Source organism: Protopterus annectens, chromosome 5.part1 (assembly GCF_019279795.1).
Source record: "Protopterus annectens isolate FY-2018-M chromosome 5.part1, PAN1.0, whole genome shotgun sequence".
Classification (NCBI taxonomy): domain Eukaryota; kingdom Metazoa; phylum Chordata; order Ceratodontiformes; family Protopteridae; genus Protopterus; species Protopterus annectens.
In genome coordinates, this window is record NC_056736.1 from 211,296,247 (window position 1) to 211,315,326 (window position 19,080).

Consider the following 19,080-nt stretch of genomic DNA (forward strand, 5'->3'; position numbering starts at 1 on the left):
AGGATGTGCTGGAGGGACAGATCCATAACCCAGAGGCTACTGACACTCTGGAACAGAATCCAAGTCCATGATAGGCTGAGCTCCACACACAAACTCAACAAGAGAAATCCGGTGAAGTGCATGGGAGATAGTAGGTGTACACTGGGGGCCATCCCTGTGTCACATCTAGGAAAGTAAACCCTACGTGGGCATAATATGTACATTGCAAGGGGTGTTGAGACCCAAACACAGTCTGTCCGTGCTCAAACAAGGCCAGGGCAGATAACCTAGTATGAACCTATGAACCTATGATGATACAAATTGTGCAGGACACAAAGGATTATCACACAGCTGTCCTACCTGATGGTAGGAACCATGGTGATAATCCACAGATATGCTCTACAGCACTCTAATATCACAAACAATACACCAAACCCACACACATTGCCAACAGCCTACCGAACAGATTCCTTCCAACCTCCCCACCAGCACCTAACTGCCAAATGTCTATCCCAGGAGAGTGCTGGCCCCCTGACATTGCAGATGCTGAGGTAACAGCCAGCATCCACAAAGCACAGCACACAGCATCAATGGTACCAGATGGTGTCCTGGGTTGTGTCCAACAAGTACTGTAAGAAGAATGGAACAGCAAATAGCATTACTGCGCACTATCAGTCCTACCACAGGATATGTACCCAAAGAGCAGTGTACAGCAACAGTGGTCCCACACCACAAAGGGGGTGCCTGAATGGATACTGCAAACCATCACCCCTCAACCCTGACTATCTAGGTTGGCAAAGTAATGGAGAGGATGATCATGGATCCCATGAATAACGAGATTGGGTACCTACAAACATTGGACCCTACCCAGTGTGGCTGTCATAGGGCAGATCCTGCCCCTTACACATGTCTGACTCATGTGAAATGTGCACCAAGCCCATTGATGTGGGGAATGTTGATCACACAGCCTATCTGGACCTTGCTAAACCCTTCCATACAATACCCTAGTTGGTGGTACAGATAAGCTCACCAGCCTAACTATAAACCCCTATGCAAGTAGTTGGGTTGCAAACCAGCTCAAGGACAGAACTGACCTGGCAGACATGCTGTAGCCATGGCAGACTGCAAACCAGGTACAACTGGCATCCCACAAGGCATGGTCCTGGGACCTCTCTTGTATGCTATATATGTCACATAGGTACAGGCCAACATGGACGGACTCTGTCTGAACAGGTTTGCAGAGGACTACAAACTGGCCACCATATCGGACCCTCCAGCTGACACAAGCAACCTACAAAAGGCACACATAGAAACACACAAGTGGTGCCACAGCCATGTCAACAAGCTAAATGTAGAATAGTGTATAGTTAACCCCTGTGGAAGCACAGTACATGGCCAGAAATTACCACATAGGTGTTAAACCAGTATGTATATCAGGAGCAATAAGAGACCTGGGGACACAAGGTGATAGATATCCTGCATGTGACAACCATGTGTCTGTAGTGGTTACAGAAACATACCATATACCCACCTAATCATGAAGGTAAGCACAGCTTGGTTAGAGTAGGTCAATGTGCCTCTCCAGTCATCCATCAGCAGCCTCACAATTGTGTACAATGGCCCTTCAGGGATGTACCGTAGCAGACACCTGCAGCAACTGAAAAGACCACACAAATACCCCACCAGGAGGATCGTAGAGCTGTAACAGATGCCATGTGTCACCTGAGTAAAGAAACTGCAGCTCCACACAGTGCCATACTGCCTGGCTGGAGGTGAACTGTGCCTGATATATAGAGCCATGACCAACCTGGTATCAATGGACATTTGGCACCATGTAAACGCTGAATGCTGGTGACCTATGCAGCTGACAGGCCTGAACCCCAGCACAGATATAAACAGGTCCATGACCCAGAAGCTCACTCCACCCATGACTAAACTCCCACTACAGGATATCCAGGGAGTCCCTCAGTGACTGTCATCCAGAGGAATCATGATGACTGGATGGGAGATGGTAGATGTACCCTGGATAACACCTGTATGTCATGGGTAGACAGAGGCACCACACACTAACCGTGACATATGTCATGGCAAACACCAGTAAATGTGTGTTGAAGGACAAACAGTCTCTGACTAGCATTACAAATGGACTAGGGCACATGGCCATTGTTTGTCACTGTCCACACAACTTGTGGAATACATTAACAATGTCGGACAATCATGTACTATGCTGTCCATATCTGAACAAAATGCAACATGGTCATATCTGCACAACTGGCCCTCAACCAGTCTGGTGTGCTCACTATAAATATTACAAGCAGTGATAGGACTGAAACCGATTATACTGTCCACCACAGTGAAAGTTCTGCACCAGTACACTATACAACAATACAACTGTTTGGTCAGCAGGAAAGGATGATGACAACTGTATGCAAACTATTCCATGGTGACCCTGCAGGCACAGCATAATGCCTGTTAGGTTCAGACACAAAACAGTTGGGCAGTAAGAACACAACCTGATGTCCAACACTCAACTATACATGTGATATATAGATGGCGTCCACACACAAACAGAAATGTGGTGGTCCACAGATCCCAACATAAGGAAAGGTCACACTGGGCATGCTCGCACACTTAGATAAATGAGACATGGCAGTCAATAAGCCATACAAACTGCGAACTGGGCATGCTCACACACTTAGGCCATGTCACAGTTCAGCAGTTGCACACAAATATCTGGCATTTCTATGTGTTAACACAGGAACCTCCCACAATACAGACATCTGCCCAGTGCACACAGTGAAGTTACAACAGAGACATAAGTAAAGTACTGGATCCCACTCATATGCAAACATCTCCCACAGTACACACGTTGTTTATAGAGATAGGGAAGGCTATGGCAATAAAGACCCACAAACAGTATATGAGCAACAGATACTTTCATCTGACAGGTAAACATATGGCCGTAGAGTGCAATACTTGACTGTTGTCCCTAGGGAATACAGAAGGCTATCCACAGTGTATTTGGCGTCTGCCTCCACAGTACAGTAGGCCACTGTGCCTGTGCAAAGTTAATGCATAGATATGCTCTCCCCTGTACTGATGGATAGTCACAGATGTACATACCTCTTCATCCATAATGATGTCAGCACACTATACATATGTCAGGAGCAAAAATTATACCCACTAATGTGAATAGCGCACTCAGCTACTGCGTCTCTAACAAGTGTCATAACATAGTTAGGTAGGGGTTTGAATCCTGCAAGTGCCCAGTGTGTGTGTGTGAGTGTGTGTGGAGGAGTAGTGTGTGCAATTCCATGTGTATGAAAAATGTCCCTTTTGGCAACTATTACTACACAACACATGCTGCATATTCCACTGTCTAAACGCTGATGATGTCAGCACCCTATAAGTACAGCAGGAGAAAGCAATCCCCCCAGTAATGCAAATAGCGCATTCTGCTAATGCGTCTCTCGCAAGTGTCATAACATAGTTAGGTTAGCGTTTGAATTCTGCAAGTGCCGAGTGTGTGTGGGGGAGTAGTGTGTACAATTCCATGTGTATGAGAAATGTCCCTTTTGGCAACTATTACTACACAACACATGCTGCATATTCCACTGTCTAAATACTGATGATGTCAGCACCCTATAAGTATAGCAGGAGAAATCAATCCTCCCCAATAATGCAAATAGCACACTCTGCTAATGCATCTCTCACAAGTGTCGTAACATAGTTAGGTAGAAGTTTGAATCCTGTGACATCCCAGTGTGTGTGTGAATGTGTGTGGGGAGTAGTGTGTGCAATTCCATGTGTATGAGAAATGTCCCTTTTGGCAACTATTACTACACAACACATGCTGCATATTCCACTGTCTAAACGCTGATGATGTCAGCACCCTATAAGTACAGCAGGAGAAAGCAATCCTCCCAGTAATGCAAACAGCACACTTTGCTTCTGCGACCCTCACAAGTGATATAACATTGTTAGGTAGGGGTTTGTATCCTACAAATGCCATGTGTATTTTTGTCACACAGTTTGTCCATGTGTGTGGGGTGTTGTTCCCAATATTGCACGACATACATTATATCAGTAATGTCAATGCACACATGATGTATGTGTGTGCCACCTACACATATGTACCTGTGAACTGCAAGAGATCTCATGTCCGAAGCCTGCCTCATGTGAATACATGGAATATGCATCAGACAACTGTATGACTGTGGTGTTCTGTGCAGGGGCTGCATGTGGTATGTGACTATACAGTGTGGGTTGTAGATCGTGTCATCCCACCAGTGAGGGATACATGATTGTTCTGGAGCATATAGTCCACATGTTGGTGATGAACAGGTGCAGCATGTTGTCACCACTTGTGGGAGTGGTAACAAGTTGTTCCATAGCAATGCATGTAATGAATGATAAGAACCCTTCAGATAGGGTCTTGCAGCTAGAATAATGCTCACACTGTATGTTTGGGTAGTCGCAGTACAACCATATAATGTTGTGTGTAGAGACTGTTATATTCCCAGTGTTGTCAGGAAGGCCAAGTGGGTTTCCTGGGTATGGGAGTGTGGTGTGTGCCAGGCTATGAACCTGAAGGCAGTCTAACCCACTGTGTGTTGCATATGGAGAAGCTCTGATGCTTTGTGCAGTGCCACCAACCTGGGGGTGTGTGTATCTCAGGTGCCTTTGGATACATCCCCCCTGTTCTGGTTTGGTGCATGTGTAGGGGATGACAAGCATGGTATCAGGAATGACCTGGCACTGATGGTATGCACCTGGGAGCCTTGTACCAGGAGTCTGTTACTGCACGGATATTGCTGTACCCCATGCTAAGGACAGTTTCCACTGCATGCATCTTGAGGTTTACACTGCTGCTGTTGAGTAGCATTGCTATTAGTGTCCTATCCCATGTGATACCTGTGTAGGTGGCTATGTAATGTCAGCCTTGCATACAAAGGCACTATGTGTGTAGTAACAGCCTCTGCCAATATACAACGGCCCATGGGTGACAGGTGCAAGCTGTCCCAAGCAAAGCAATGTGGCTTGTCCAGCATGTAATCCCACACTGACAGGCATTGGATCCCCTTTGAATGTCACTGAAAGATACGTTAATTGCAGAAACTGATGATCCTGTCTACATATTGTGGCAGCATTCTTGGTGAGGGTGAGATGCTACTGAAGTCCAGGGTCATACCAGCCTGTGCCACAAGCTCAGAGAGCCCCTCTATGTCCCCTAACATGTAGTCCAGGGAGGTGCGTCAGTGGGTCATACACACTGGCACAGACAATGACTGAGTCATACTTCTACATGCCTTGGAGTGACTGGTATGCTTGTGTTATGTGGTGGATCATAGTGCCCGACGGGCAGCTCAGCGTGACCGTCACCTTGTTCAGCCTGGGAGCAGGACCTCAGTGTACGTGACGATAGAGGTACCTCATACAACTGTAGCAGGTGTGTTGTCAAGCCGTATGGCCTGTGACTGTTTGGCACACAGGCTTTGTGAGCTATGTGTTGCATGTGCTCTGCTCTGGCTTAACATTTGCTTGTGTGTCTGATTTGCAGGTGACAGCTGCTCAGGCAGGATGCTATTCTGAGAGCCCAATAATGTACCTGTGTGTGTCTGTGTTTGGATTGCAGTCGTGGCAGGTCTATGGGAGACTGGTACTGTATTCACTGTAGTATCCCACTCCACTTGACAGGGAATGCCAGTGCTGTGTTAACAGAGCTTAGCCCCCAGTTTGGCTATGTGGTTGCATCTCTCACATGTGTTGTACGTGTATGGGAAGGGGAGATGGTTGTCTGTGTACATGAGGCCGCAGTAACATTGCCACATGACTCACAGATTCACCAACTGGACCTGAGAGTACATCGACAGGTGACCTTTGCACATGCTACCATAGCATTGTGACTCCCATACTAAGTAATGACACATAGGGCCAATGGGGAACAAGGTACTCAAGGTGACTATGTGAGGGTGTAGTGCTCCTGATTTGTTAGTGCTGGCATATATGAATGCTGTCTTGAGCAAATGTGAGGTAAGTCATATGCAATGTGTTACAGGCAAGCTACATGCAAACAGGACAAACAGTGACGTTCTGTCAAGTGACACATGGACATCAGTACAATAAGCAATACAGATGTCCACTAGGGATCCACAGAGGCACTGTATATCTGCACTGCAGGTGGAATCAGTGTTTCAGGAACATAACAGGCAAACATTTATACAAACAAAGCTACAGTCAGCAGGCCTATATGTAGACTATGCTACAACAAACAAGGTGTACGACTTCCAGTAGGTAACAGTGCATATATGCAGGCACTATAAGCCATTATCCAGACATTCACAGGTCAGACGGGCTGGGTCCATCCGCACCCCACACAAGTGTATAGACCACGTACCTTCATAATGTTGAATAACTGGTCTGATACCCAAGTGCTCATACCTGTAATAATACACATGTCAAATAACAGACACTGAGCCCTCACTCAGCAGTTCCAGACTTAGTATGATGTATGCTACCTGTCCTGGCACCACAGTATCCTTGACATGTATGGACACTCACCCTCCTGTCATAGTTAGTTCTGTGTTTTGGTGCTGTCATGCATGGTATGAGGTGTGACCTTGTAGTGCTAGTGTGCTCTTGTGAGCCTTGAACCTGTTGTGTAGTACTGCACAGATATCAACATCCTGAAACATCTGCATTGCAGAGTCGTGTGTGGACAGTATGCAACTCGCAGTTGACATGGCCATCATTGAGTATCAATATGTACATTATTGTATCCCCTGTGCTACTTATGTATGTGGCCATCCCTTCACAGCCTCAACACCACTATGCAAAGATGTGCAGACAGAACACTGTGGTAATTACTATGGGTGTACAAAACAATACATTGACATTCATACTGTAACTGCATCAGGCATGCTGGTATATACCCACAATGCTATCATTACACTGTGCTGTTGTCAACATCATACTATTACAATACGTCTATGTACTCACCCTGTGCATCAGCACCATGCTAACCTGTACCTGCACCGATTTTACAGATTGCAGGAGGTGGCACAGTTTCATCATATGCACAGGGTGTATACCTGGTATGCCTGAGTCTGCCACTGATACAACCAAATGACATGTCTGTGTGTGTGTGTTGGTGAGGGACAGCAGTACAAGATGGGGCAATGTTGATGCAGTGTGTGCGTGTATGCGGTAGCCCTAGGTGTTATCACTTTGCATGTGTGTATGAATGCACACAGTCCCACCTCATGGCTGCCATATACAGGTGTTTGTGGACAGCCACAGACTGTACCTGCCAGGTCATACAGATCACTGTCTGTGGCCATGGACACAGTACCTGTGCCTGGCAGGGGTGCTACGGACCGTATCAGGTACTAAGCCAGACTGGGTACTGTCATCAGAAGCAGGTGGTTGGTGACTGGAGGCAGGTCCCTGTTGGGACTGTCCAGCACCACGTGCATGTGGTCTCCTGGGGCGGTCTGATGACAGCACAGACCCAGCATTGCTGGGGCTGCTGCTGGCACTATGTGAGCAGCCGCGGGCCTGTTGTCATCTGCGACGGCTGCCAGCTGCTGCTGTTGCTGGCATACGGCCACGTCGATGCCTCAACCGTCCACCATTGCCCTGGCTCATGGACATGTAGTTGTGGAACAGATCTAATGTCCCCCATCAATGTCTGTCAATGACCTCAGTGAAGTTGCGGATGGCAGCCGCAACATCACGCATACTGTCACTCAAGGCTGTGCGACATGCTCTCAGCTCCCTCAGACCCTGTCTGGTGTACCATTCCATACGTGACTGTGCCTGCATTACAGCCCGAAACATAGCTGAGGTTGAAAGACCTCTGTGGGCACGTCTGACAGGGGTGATACGCCCACGGATGCTCCCACGAGAACCCATGGACGTCTGTCTGTGTGGTACCATGTCAGAACCCTGGCCATGGCTGCTTTGTGAGGATGCATGTGCCACCGGTACCACATTACCCTGGTCAATGCCCACTGTATCCTGTCCATCACCTAGGGACATTGGTGACAAAGGATGTATTGGCAGGACGACTGTGCGCATTGATGGGGTCGACAGCTGTTTAGTGTCAATTGGCTGACCAGTGACGGACCCTGGCACACCTACCTGTGCCATTACACAGGTATCATCATTAACACTATCCACAGCAGCTGATTCAGGTTCTCTGCTGCACGACACCAGAGCAGCACCAGAACCTGTGGGAGTAAGACAGGAAACACAGTTTACAATGTGTACACAATGTCACCACTGATGCACACATGCACACATGCACACATGCACACATGTGCACATGGGCACATGCACACATGCACACATGGGCACATGCACACATGCACACATGCACACATGGGCACATGGGAACATGCACACATGCACACATGCACACATGCGCACATGCACACATGGCCACATGCACACATGCACACATGTGCACATGGGCACATGCGCACATGCACACATGCACACATGCACACATACACACATGCACACACCTCAGTATATGAGATATCAACCCACAGACACAAAAACACCTGCAATCAAACACATAGCACTACTGCTTCATCCTATTATTGCTATTAGTATACAGAGTATTGAAGGTAATGGTATTACATACTCACCAGCATGGATAGGCTGCCTTGCTGTTACACCAGAGGGACCTGCAGAAAAGAGACATTAATCGTCATTGGGCACAGTTCAGTAGTGCAACAGTTAGCTTCCACGGGTGTACTGCAGATATTGAGGATATCACTATTGCACAATAATTACCAAGATTACAGCTACAAAACGAGGACACACCTCACACATGCATAACCTAACAGTGTACAGAATGGTCAACTATACACATGGCATGTTACCTGCACGCTCCGTGTCCTGCTGCTGTGTGGCTCCAGCCTCCATCATTACACATGTATGCTGCTGCTGTTGCTGTTGTGCTGGAGCCACAACACTTAGGAGTAGTCCCTCCAGTCTGGTGAGGGGGGGATGTCTAGCCACCCCACCACCTGTGGCAAGCTGCTGCCTGTGGATATCCGACGTACGCTGACGGACATTTCTAATTAAATCACTGCAGTGATGGTGTACCTGCTCATATGTCCGGTTATGTGTGCCTATGTCATTTACCCGACGGACCAGGTCTTGCCACAGTGCAGCCCTCTCCTGCTGGTTCTGGCTGGTGCGGGAAAAGAGTACAGCGAAATCCCGCACCAGGCTCTGGTGTATCTCCTCCTCCTCTGCAGTGGAGTAGACAGGGTTCCGCTGGTGAACCATAGCCCTGAAAAGGAGAAGGAAAATATGTCAGCAATATCTGTCAGCAAACTATGGCACACATAATACACATAATACTCAACTGCAGTGATATAACTTAAGCACCATATATAGCATCTGTCTGTCTATTGGGGGATACACATGTAAATGACCAGATATCAGTGCTCATCTGACAACTGTGCAACAGTACCTGGCACACTCCATACGACAGACTAGTATACTGCAGCAGTCAACACACTGTTTCAGGTACAATACACAACCTCACACTTGGGGTTTGTATCAAGGTACTGTATGGGGAACATTATCAGCCCATGCACTGCACACAATGCACGTTACATATTTCACTGGTAATGCACACTACTCTTACTTGCCATAACCCTACCTACACCACAGTCACATACAGGGTAACACAGCACAACATTTGGCAATGTAGTATGCATTGATCGCAATACCTCACACACCTGTCTCTGGCCTCACACCAAGGACACACACTACCATGACAGACAGTCATGGTGAGCAATCACACCAGTACACAACATGCACCCAGTCACTAGCACACTCATTCCACCTCACATATTCTGTTTGCAATGTGTTCATGGGTATGCATTGTGTCTTAGGTAGGTAGTGTGCTTTTGGCCTTTGGCCTACAACAGCATACTGTTATGCTACCCTGCCCCTTGTGACACATGTGTTATGATCGTACCTGCTCCTTACAAACAGTTACACAGGGTGACTCATATGGCATATTACCTATCTGCATAACATTCAGCAGGGGTATGTCTGACATCTACTCATGGGGAGCCTTGCTTCTTAATTCTGTGTGGTCTACTACAGGGTATGTCATATCTGTGGGTAGGGTCCTGTACCTAAACCATGTGCTCTATACTGCAGTGACAAGGACGACAGACATAGGTAATTTGTGTTGTGGATGTTGGAGGTGTTACCATGGTTGTTAGACAACTGTCATGGGTGTGACCGAACTATGTATATCCAGCAGTGGTAACCTCTATGTAGGTATTTTGTGTGCGCTCTGTGGTGTTTGAGTGCATTGACACAGTTACTTGCATATGTCTGTGTCCTTCTCCATATCTGTAGCTGTCATGGGAGGTACATACCATGTAGGACATTGTGGGGTGTGGAGGGGTACAGTGACCTACATGTCCATAGCTGACACACCATGTCCGCTGACACATTCCATGTACAGGTATTACAGGACTAGTGTGCCACTGTGTATATCGATGTTGAGCCTATTGTACACTTGTTGCCCCTGATCCCCCCTGACACATGCAGTGGTGGGCAGGCATGTACATATGTGGTGGTTACTGGTGTCAGTGTTTTTGAATGGGGTATGGTACTCCAGTATCCACACTGGTGTTCACTCCATGCCTTTGACACCAGGCACCTGTTGCAAGACATCTGCACACATGTGCCTCACACAGTCTATATATATATATATATATATATATATATATATATATATATATATATATATCAATATATATATATATGTTTGTATATATGTATATAAAATATGTATATATAGATGTAGATATATGCATATAGATGTGGGGAGAGAGGGGGAGAGCGTGAGAGAGAGACACAGGGAGAGTGAGAGTGTGAGGGGGTGGGACAGAGAGAGAGAGATAGTCATATATAGACATATCTGTTGTCAGTCAGATCTATCTGTATATGTATATGTCTCTACAGATATCTATATATGTATGTGTGTATTACATATATCTGTACGTACATATTCTACCAATCTCGATGCCTGTGCAGTAAGTGAGAACCTGGTTCAAGGCTCCTGAGAGCACACCAGCGGTACCAGGCTATACCCTGTATCATGCTGTTTGGCCCCAGGACTCAGGACAAAACAAAAAGGGAGGGTGTGTGTCCATATTCATGAAGGACACACACACCTCCAGGTTAGTGGCAACACTTGAAGCATCACAGACCATCCAGGTGCAGATAACCATAGGCAAACCTGCTATACAACTGGTAGCATGTTACAGACCACCCTCCCAATCTCAGGGACCACAGTCAGCCGTCCTGAAGACATTGGAGGATATGAATGTCCCACCACACACCATCATATTGGGATACTTCAACTACCCTAACATACACTGGGTGCATTATTCTACCCCAAACACCCTAGCCCAAAGGTTCCAGGAATTCACTAAGTCAAATGCAATGCAACAGCTGGTCACCTCTCCCACAACAGGAGATAATATACTAGACCTGATCATCACAAACATGGGGACAATGTGCTACACACTGGAAGTATACCCCTCACTAGTCACATCTGACCACAGACTAATCCCCCTGGATATACATATCCCACCTCCCCCACAACACAAAAGACTACAGTGGAAAACCTCTCACATGCCGACTTTACATGTCTTATAACTGAGTTGGTATCCTTAATGCCCACTGGGCCAGTGTAAACCACTTCCCACAATGCAGACACCTTCACATATGCTTTCTACGGACATCTCCAAGAATGCATGGATCATGCAATCACAAATGAAACCATGACCCTCTCCACCAAGGGCAGGCGTCCTGTCTGGTGGACTCCAGCATTGAACAAATTGTATAACAACAGAAGGTAGCTACTGCACGGCAGAGCATAATTCCATAGAGCTACGGCATCTCTGATCAGCAGTAGTAGAAAGATACGTTTTGTCATACAAACATGCAAGGCCAACAATGAGAGGGGCATCGCTATGGACACTATAGATAACCACAAGGCCTTCTTCTGCTATGTTACACACCTGGGTGGGAACCCTCAGTTGTGTTCACAGTTAGTTCACAGTGACAAATGCTACACTGAACACACAGATAATGCCAACATTCTGGCAGACAGGTTCAGTGCAGATTTCTACCCTCCCTCACCCACACATGAGGAATTACTTATCCCAGCTGACTGCACCCTCCCTGTCATCTCAGATGTCCAGCTGGGAACCACCCGCAGCAAAGCTGTAAACACAGCATCAATGGGACCCAACGGTATTGCAGATTGCATGCTACGTGAACTGCAAGAGGAGCTACACATGCACATTAAATGCTATTCAGCCATAGCCTTACTACAGCATATGTACCTGGACACTGGCATACAGCAACAGTAGTCCCACTCCACACAGGAGGCACCTCTACAGACCCTGGTAACTACCGCCCCATAAGCTTAACCAGCCTGGTCTGCAACGCTATGGAAAGGATCATTATGGTACTCATACACAGAGACATTGGGGACTTAGACACTTAATCCTACCCGGTTTGGCTTTGTAGAGGGCAGATCCTGCCTTATGAACCTGGTTGACCTTTTCAAATCAGTCACTAGAGCCATTGACGAGGGCACAGCGGTCCATACAGCCTACCTGGACTTGCCTACGGCTATCGACACAATACCGCACTCTGGCATTATAGACATGATCAACAGCTGAAATGTAAATCCATATGTCACAAGATAGGTTGCAAACCGGCTAACGGATAGAAACCCTACAGCCAAACTCACTGGTGCCATGTCAGACTCAGAACCAGTCACAAGTGGTGTTCCACAGGGCTCTGTCCTGGGACCGCTCATGTTCGGCATATAATTCTCAGATGTGGAAGCAGACATGGGAGGGTAGTGGCTGACAATGTTCAAACGACTGCATACTAGGCACCATAGTCGATACATGAGCTGACACATACATCCTACTGACAGGCCTCACAGACACCAACAACTGGTGCCGGAGTCATGGCCTTAAACTGCATGCCACGTAATGTATACTCATACCCTTTTGGACAGACAAGGTACCCACATATTATCACATAGACAGTAACCCACTGAGTACAGACAAAGTAATCGGAGACCTGGTGACACTGATCAATGCTGACCTCTCATTTGACACCCACATTGCCAAAGTGTTGGATAGACTTCCTACCTTGCCCACCTTATCATGAAGGGATTCACATCCAGATCAACAGGGGTCATTGTACCCCTATACTCCTCCCTTATCAGGCCCATGACTGTGTACTATGCCCCATTTAGTATGTACCTCACCTGGCACTTGCAACAGCTAGGGGGACCCCATAAGTACATCACCAGGAGGATCAAGGGTCTGCAACAACTGTCATATGCTGCCAGACTAACGTAACTCATGCTCTATTCCATAGCATACTGCCTACGTAGGGGTGATCTGTGCCTGATGTAGTAGACCATGTCCAATTAGGTATTGATGGACATGTTCCACCTCATACAATCCAAATCCATCAGAACCACAACAGCTACGGATTTAAACCTCAGCACACATATGAATAGGACATACTGTAGGGACAGATCCATCACTAAGAGGCTTCCCATACTGTGGAACAGGATTCCAGTTCATGTTAGTCAGAGACCCTCACTGACACTCTTCATGTGCATTCTTGACGAGTGGATGGGAGATCATAGGTTTACAGCAGGGGTCATCTCTGTGTCACTACTAGACAGAGGCACAATAAACTAATGCTATTATGTAGGGGGGTCTTCACTGTGTCACTACTATACAGAGGCGCAAGTTTCTAAATCTATTCTATACACTGTCTGCAGATAGCCTAGTACTAAACTATGACTCTGTGAAACTATATATGTCTATGTATTTATACATCCCTCTCTATCTATGTGTACACATATGCATATTATATATATATATATATATATATATATATATATATATATATATATATGTATATACATATATATCTCAATATACATACGTATACACATGTTTTATATATATATATATATATATATATATATATATATATATATATATATATATACTCCTTTTTAGTTCCACATATGTATACATACAGTAACGTACTGCTGAACATCCATTACTGTACAACCTACTTGTACATTGCACTACAACCTACATTGCTATGTGCACATAGCTACCGTCACATACATATGTATGTGGAGCCTTCAGTGACAGTTGCAGTATGTCCCCGGCCCTATGCACATCTTCATATACATAGATACAGACCAATAACACATCTGGAGGGTTCATAGTATGTAGAGTATTATAGTAGTACTTTACATTACCTGTATTTGTTGCAGCTGTTTGCATAGGCTTGCAGTTACTTGGCCTGCTGTCAGCCTCTTTGTTTTGTTGTTACAGGTTTTTTTTTTTTCTCTTTCTTTCTTTCTTTCTTACTTTTTTTTTCTCTCTCTCTCTCTCTCTACCTCCAGCAGGTGCAATGAAAGCATTGCATGTGTGGACTGGGAATACAGGATGCTTTTGTAGGTATCTGCACATGTCCATGTAATGGCCTCTGCACCAATTGTTAGCCAGCATTTACTAATTGCACGCAACCTGTTGTGTAGTGATTGCAGTTCTCACTGTGATTACAGGACTGTGCTATAAAAAGGTCTGTTAGGTAGGCGTAGCCCTTTCAGATTATCAGGGTGGGGACCATGCTGGTTTGCTGTGGACACTGTTCTGTGAGTGTAAGGGTTGGTATGTCTCTCATATTTCAGGCTGTGTTGTAGACACTGCAATGCATGTTGTTCTGTAAGCTGAGTATTCCTTCCTCCAGTGTCCTCTTCTCCGTGTGTATGTAAACTGACACCTACGACTAGTAATACTGTGTATATGGGTGTGTGTGCTTTCCTGTAGGGATTGTGGTATAACTGGTATATAGCAGTGGCTCTTGCAATCTGTTGCTATGGCTTCAATATTTGGCCTTTACATTCACTCGTTGTATGCCTGCTAGGTGTCTTTCCTGTAATGTGTTGCTATGGCTTTCCTATTTTCCATTTACATTCACAGCTTGTAATGCTTGCTAAATCTGTTTGGGCAGCAATTCCCTATGTGTTTGTTGTGGTAGGGTGATACTGCATCCAGTGTGGTCTGGCCATGGTGTGGGCCTTGACACTTACAGGGCTATTTGATCATGCTGCTGAGCAGGCCTCAGATACTCTCTGGTACATCTTTTATCAGCCTCATGGAATGGTACATAGCAGTGGGTTGCTCCAATGACATATTCTGATATTCTGCAGTTGTGACTGTGGGTTATTTCAAGCATATGTATTAGTACACCATTTGTGATGCGCAGGTGGTGCATACCTTCATTCAGTCATAGTTACCATTGCATGTGTAGTTACACCTTTTTGCCTACTGTTAGTACATTTGACAGGGTGTCAGTGGGGCACAGTTGACATTTGTTTTCGCATCAGGGACATCCCTGTAACTCAGTCACAGTTGCTATGTCTGATCTCTTAACTATTCAACTATGGTAGTGTTTATCCTGCTCTGAGTATGTGTGTGGCTTGCCAAATGCTACTGTCACATTATTACCTAGTAGCTACCAACTAGCATGACTGTTTCTCAGCACACAGTACTATTTTACAAATCCACTAGATTTGACAGTAAATATACATGACATGCTTTGTGTACTAGACTTGTATATTCCCTTTACATTAATTCCTACTATTCTATGATATATTTCTTTCAGCACAATGTTCTTATATAGCAGTCATGGCTTAGTGCTAAGTCATGCAGACTAGTGTTTCCAAGGTCCTGGGTTCGAGACTGAGGGAGGTATTTTATTTTGCTGCTGAGAAAACTACAGGCCTTGTCATTCAGAGTGACTAAGGCACTTTTAAGCAGTTGTAAGTGGGTTAGCGCTGGTTTGCGGGGAGGTCACGCATGCGCACTGCCACTTAGCTTCGCGCACACCCACTTACTACTGCTTAAAAGTGCTTTCTCTCACGCACACCCGCGCTATTTTCTTTTAAGGAAAAGAAAATGGGGAGATAGGAAAGTGGTGAAAAAGGGGGCACAAAGAGGGTAGGACAGTAGAAAAACAAGCTTGGGTTTTGCAGGAGGGATGTAGGAAAGGCCCATAGCTGCCCATTTCTTCGTCAGCAACAGCTGTGCATATGTTTGTAATTTGGTGTGAAATTTGAAACCTTCCACTGAGAGAGGTGTGAGGACAACAATAATATTTGTTGTACAGCCAATTGTAATTGCCAGTTTACATGTCCAACAGACATGTATGCAAAATGGGCAGCTATGTATGGGGCGTAATTTTTTTGTGGGTACAGAGTGAACTTTTTTTTTTTTTTCAGGTGAGAGTGGTATGTCAGGTACAGGAATCCGGTATAGCTGGGGAGGTAGGTAGGGGAGGTTAACAGACAAGACAAACAAGACGCATACAGGGGTGGTGTATGACACATGTGGGAGGGTTACACAATTGACGGGGACGGATGTTTGGATATCTCGAGCCCATGAGCCCACAGATGGCAACAGTGGAACTGAGATCCCCACCCATGGGCAGTTGCCACTGTGCCTTCACTGCCCAGGATGGAGCTGTGCTGGGGGCTGTGTAGTCTGGGCAGCAGGCACGCCCATGAGTTGTGCCACCCATGCCTCAAGCTGGCGTAGGGGCCCAAGCACAGCATGCCAGATCTCCCTACGCACCACAGTCCGGACACTACGGAGGGTGAGTGGATGTTCTCCTCCGGCCACGCTTGCAAAGGGGGGACGAGCCCCATCCCCTGTAGCGCTTCCACCCACAGGTGGCACAGGGCCACCGGAGGAGGGTCCGGCCTGGGCACTACTGCCAGGTGCACCCGCCAGCTGAGGTGGGAGAGGTGGGTCTGCTGGAACCCGCCTTCCCTGTCGTCCTATGCTTTGCATTATGTTATGACAGTTTGGGTTAGTAACGTACAATACCATTCACAATTAGTTGTAACAGCATGCATTAGTATTCCCATTAACCAAACACCCATAAATTCAAGCCATTGAACAGCAAGCATAACACATACATAATTTGAACAGCGATACACATTCCAACAACATGCAGGGTTGATTGATAACAACAGGCCATCAGGTTTGGATGTATGAACAGGGCACATGCATCAACATACATGCAAATATGTATGAACCAACAGGACAAATGTCCAGGGGTGTTAATTGTGAATGCACATACCCATTTCACATGGAATGGATTATTTGTGGTTATAGGGTATGGTGAAGAAATATTTCATTAACAACTTCAAATACCTATACATATGCTGTACATTTCTACTAGCTGCAGATATATACACACTACAGGTCTGACTACAGTTTCCTATGTGATAACTAATTCAGGTTGGTGATAGGAATGTTACTGCTACATCAATATACATTTCATATTTATTCATACACATTCATATCTGGCTCTGTTCAGCTACATCATCCTGCTGCATTTGCTTTATATGGCTATAGACAACTGTGGATGTTTGGTATTTCATACAACCATACTATCTGCATATTGCAAACTGAGAGCAACATATCCAAATTTTGGGACACACATTCCAGCTTCAGTACTTTTTTCAACACATGTTGCTGTTTGGTTCTGCCTTTCACATTCATTTCATTCTGACTGCAGTATACTTTATTCACGAGTTATTACTACTTTATTGGTGGAGTCATACCTCTTTCTCACACTCTCTCACTTGTTTTATTTTTACAATTCAGGATGGTACTTAATTCTAGGCTTTATTGACATGTTTTACTTTTAGTTATAACAATCCTTTCCGACAGTCTCACTTGTGTCATGTTTCAGAATTTAAACAGGGATATATTTCACACATGTGTTTTACTCAGCTTCTGTAGCTGTACTTTTCAGCCTGCTGCAGGTTATGTACTGTTATATTACAGGTGGGACATCTTTATTTCAGAGTTGTTTCATTTTTATTTTTTGATTACAGGCTGCATCACACTTTTGTAATCAAGCAATACTTGCAAACTCTCTTACACTGTTACTTGCACATTTTATTAATAAGTGACTACACTGCACTCTTTTGCAAGCTGTCATACTTATATATTTTTTTTACAGTTACAGGGAGTGAATTACTGACCTGCCTGGTGGCGCAACCACACCAGCCTATCGGCATAGGCTCGACGGTTCATGGAACGGACACCTGCAGCTGTAATATAAATGAAGTAATATTGGAATACACATCTCCATAATATCAGCTAGGTTAATTTCTTACATAAATAATTACATGTAACTTACTCAGTAGTGGGGCGTTGGGCATTTGCCAGGCCTCCTGGATCCAACGGTTCAGTTGGTCCTGCTTCTGTCTCTTCAGGTCCGCATGGTGGTGATGGACCTGTTCACCAGTCCTTGGTATTCCTGTGGCACTGGTGAGATCATGTGCCAACCGGTCCCATGCCTCAGCCCTATATGCTCCCCACAGGACCTGGCCCTGCATGAGTTGGGCCTCATGATCATGGACGAGGAGCCAAACCATATATTTGGACTCCTCAATGCCCCACCTCTGTGCTCGGAAGCAACTACCCTCTCCTACACCTGCCATCCTGGCTGCAAGTCGGTTCCACAATCGGTTATGCTGTGTATTCCCGCCTTTGGGGCTTATATATGCCGTTTTTTCCGCACTTATCTGTGATTGGCCATTTTGGAATTGTATCAGCTTCACAAAACCTGCTTTGTCATGCTCTTCTTTCTATTCATTCCTATATATATGCTATTACTGCATTTCTAAGTGCAACTGTCATGGCTTAGTGGTTCAGTACTTTGACTATGGTGCATGGTACCCTGGGTTCGAGCCTGGCTATTGCTTTTTATATTTTATGACTGTCTACACAGGCTAGCAGGTGTGTCTGTGTATAGGCAGTTTTGATACAGCTTGCTCAACGTTGCCCATTGATTAACTTGTTGGCGCGGTGTGCAGCTCCGCGCAAACGGGCCACGCTGGTTTACATGTCGTTTGGCTGTCAGCACGCATATTACGCTCAGCTCAGCTACAGGCACACAGTTTCAGCGTGT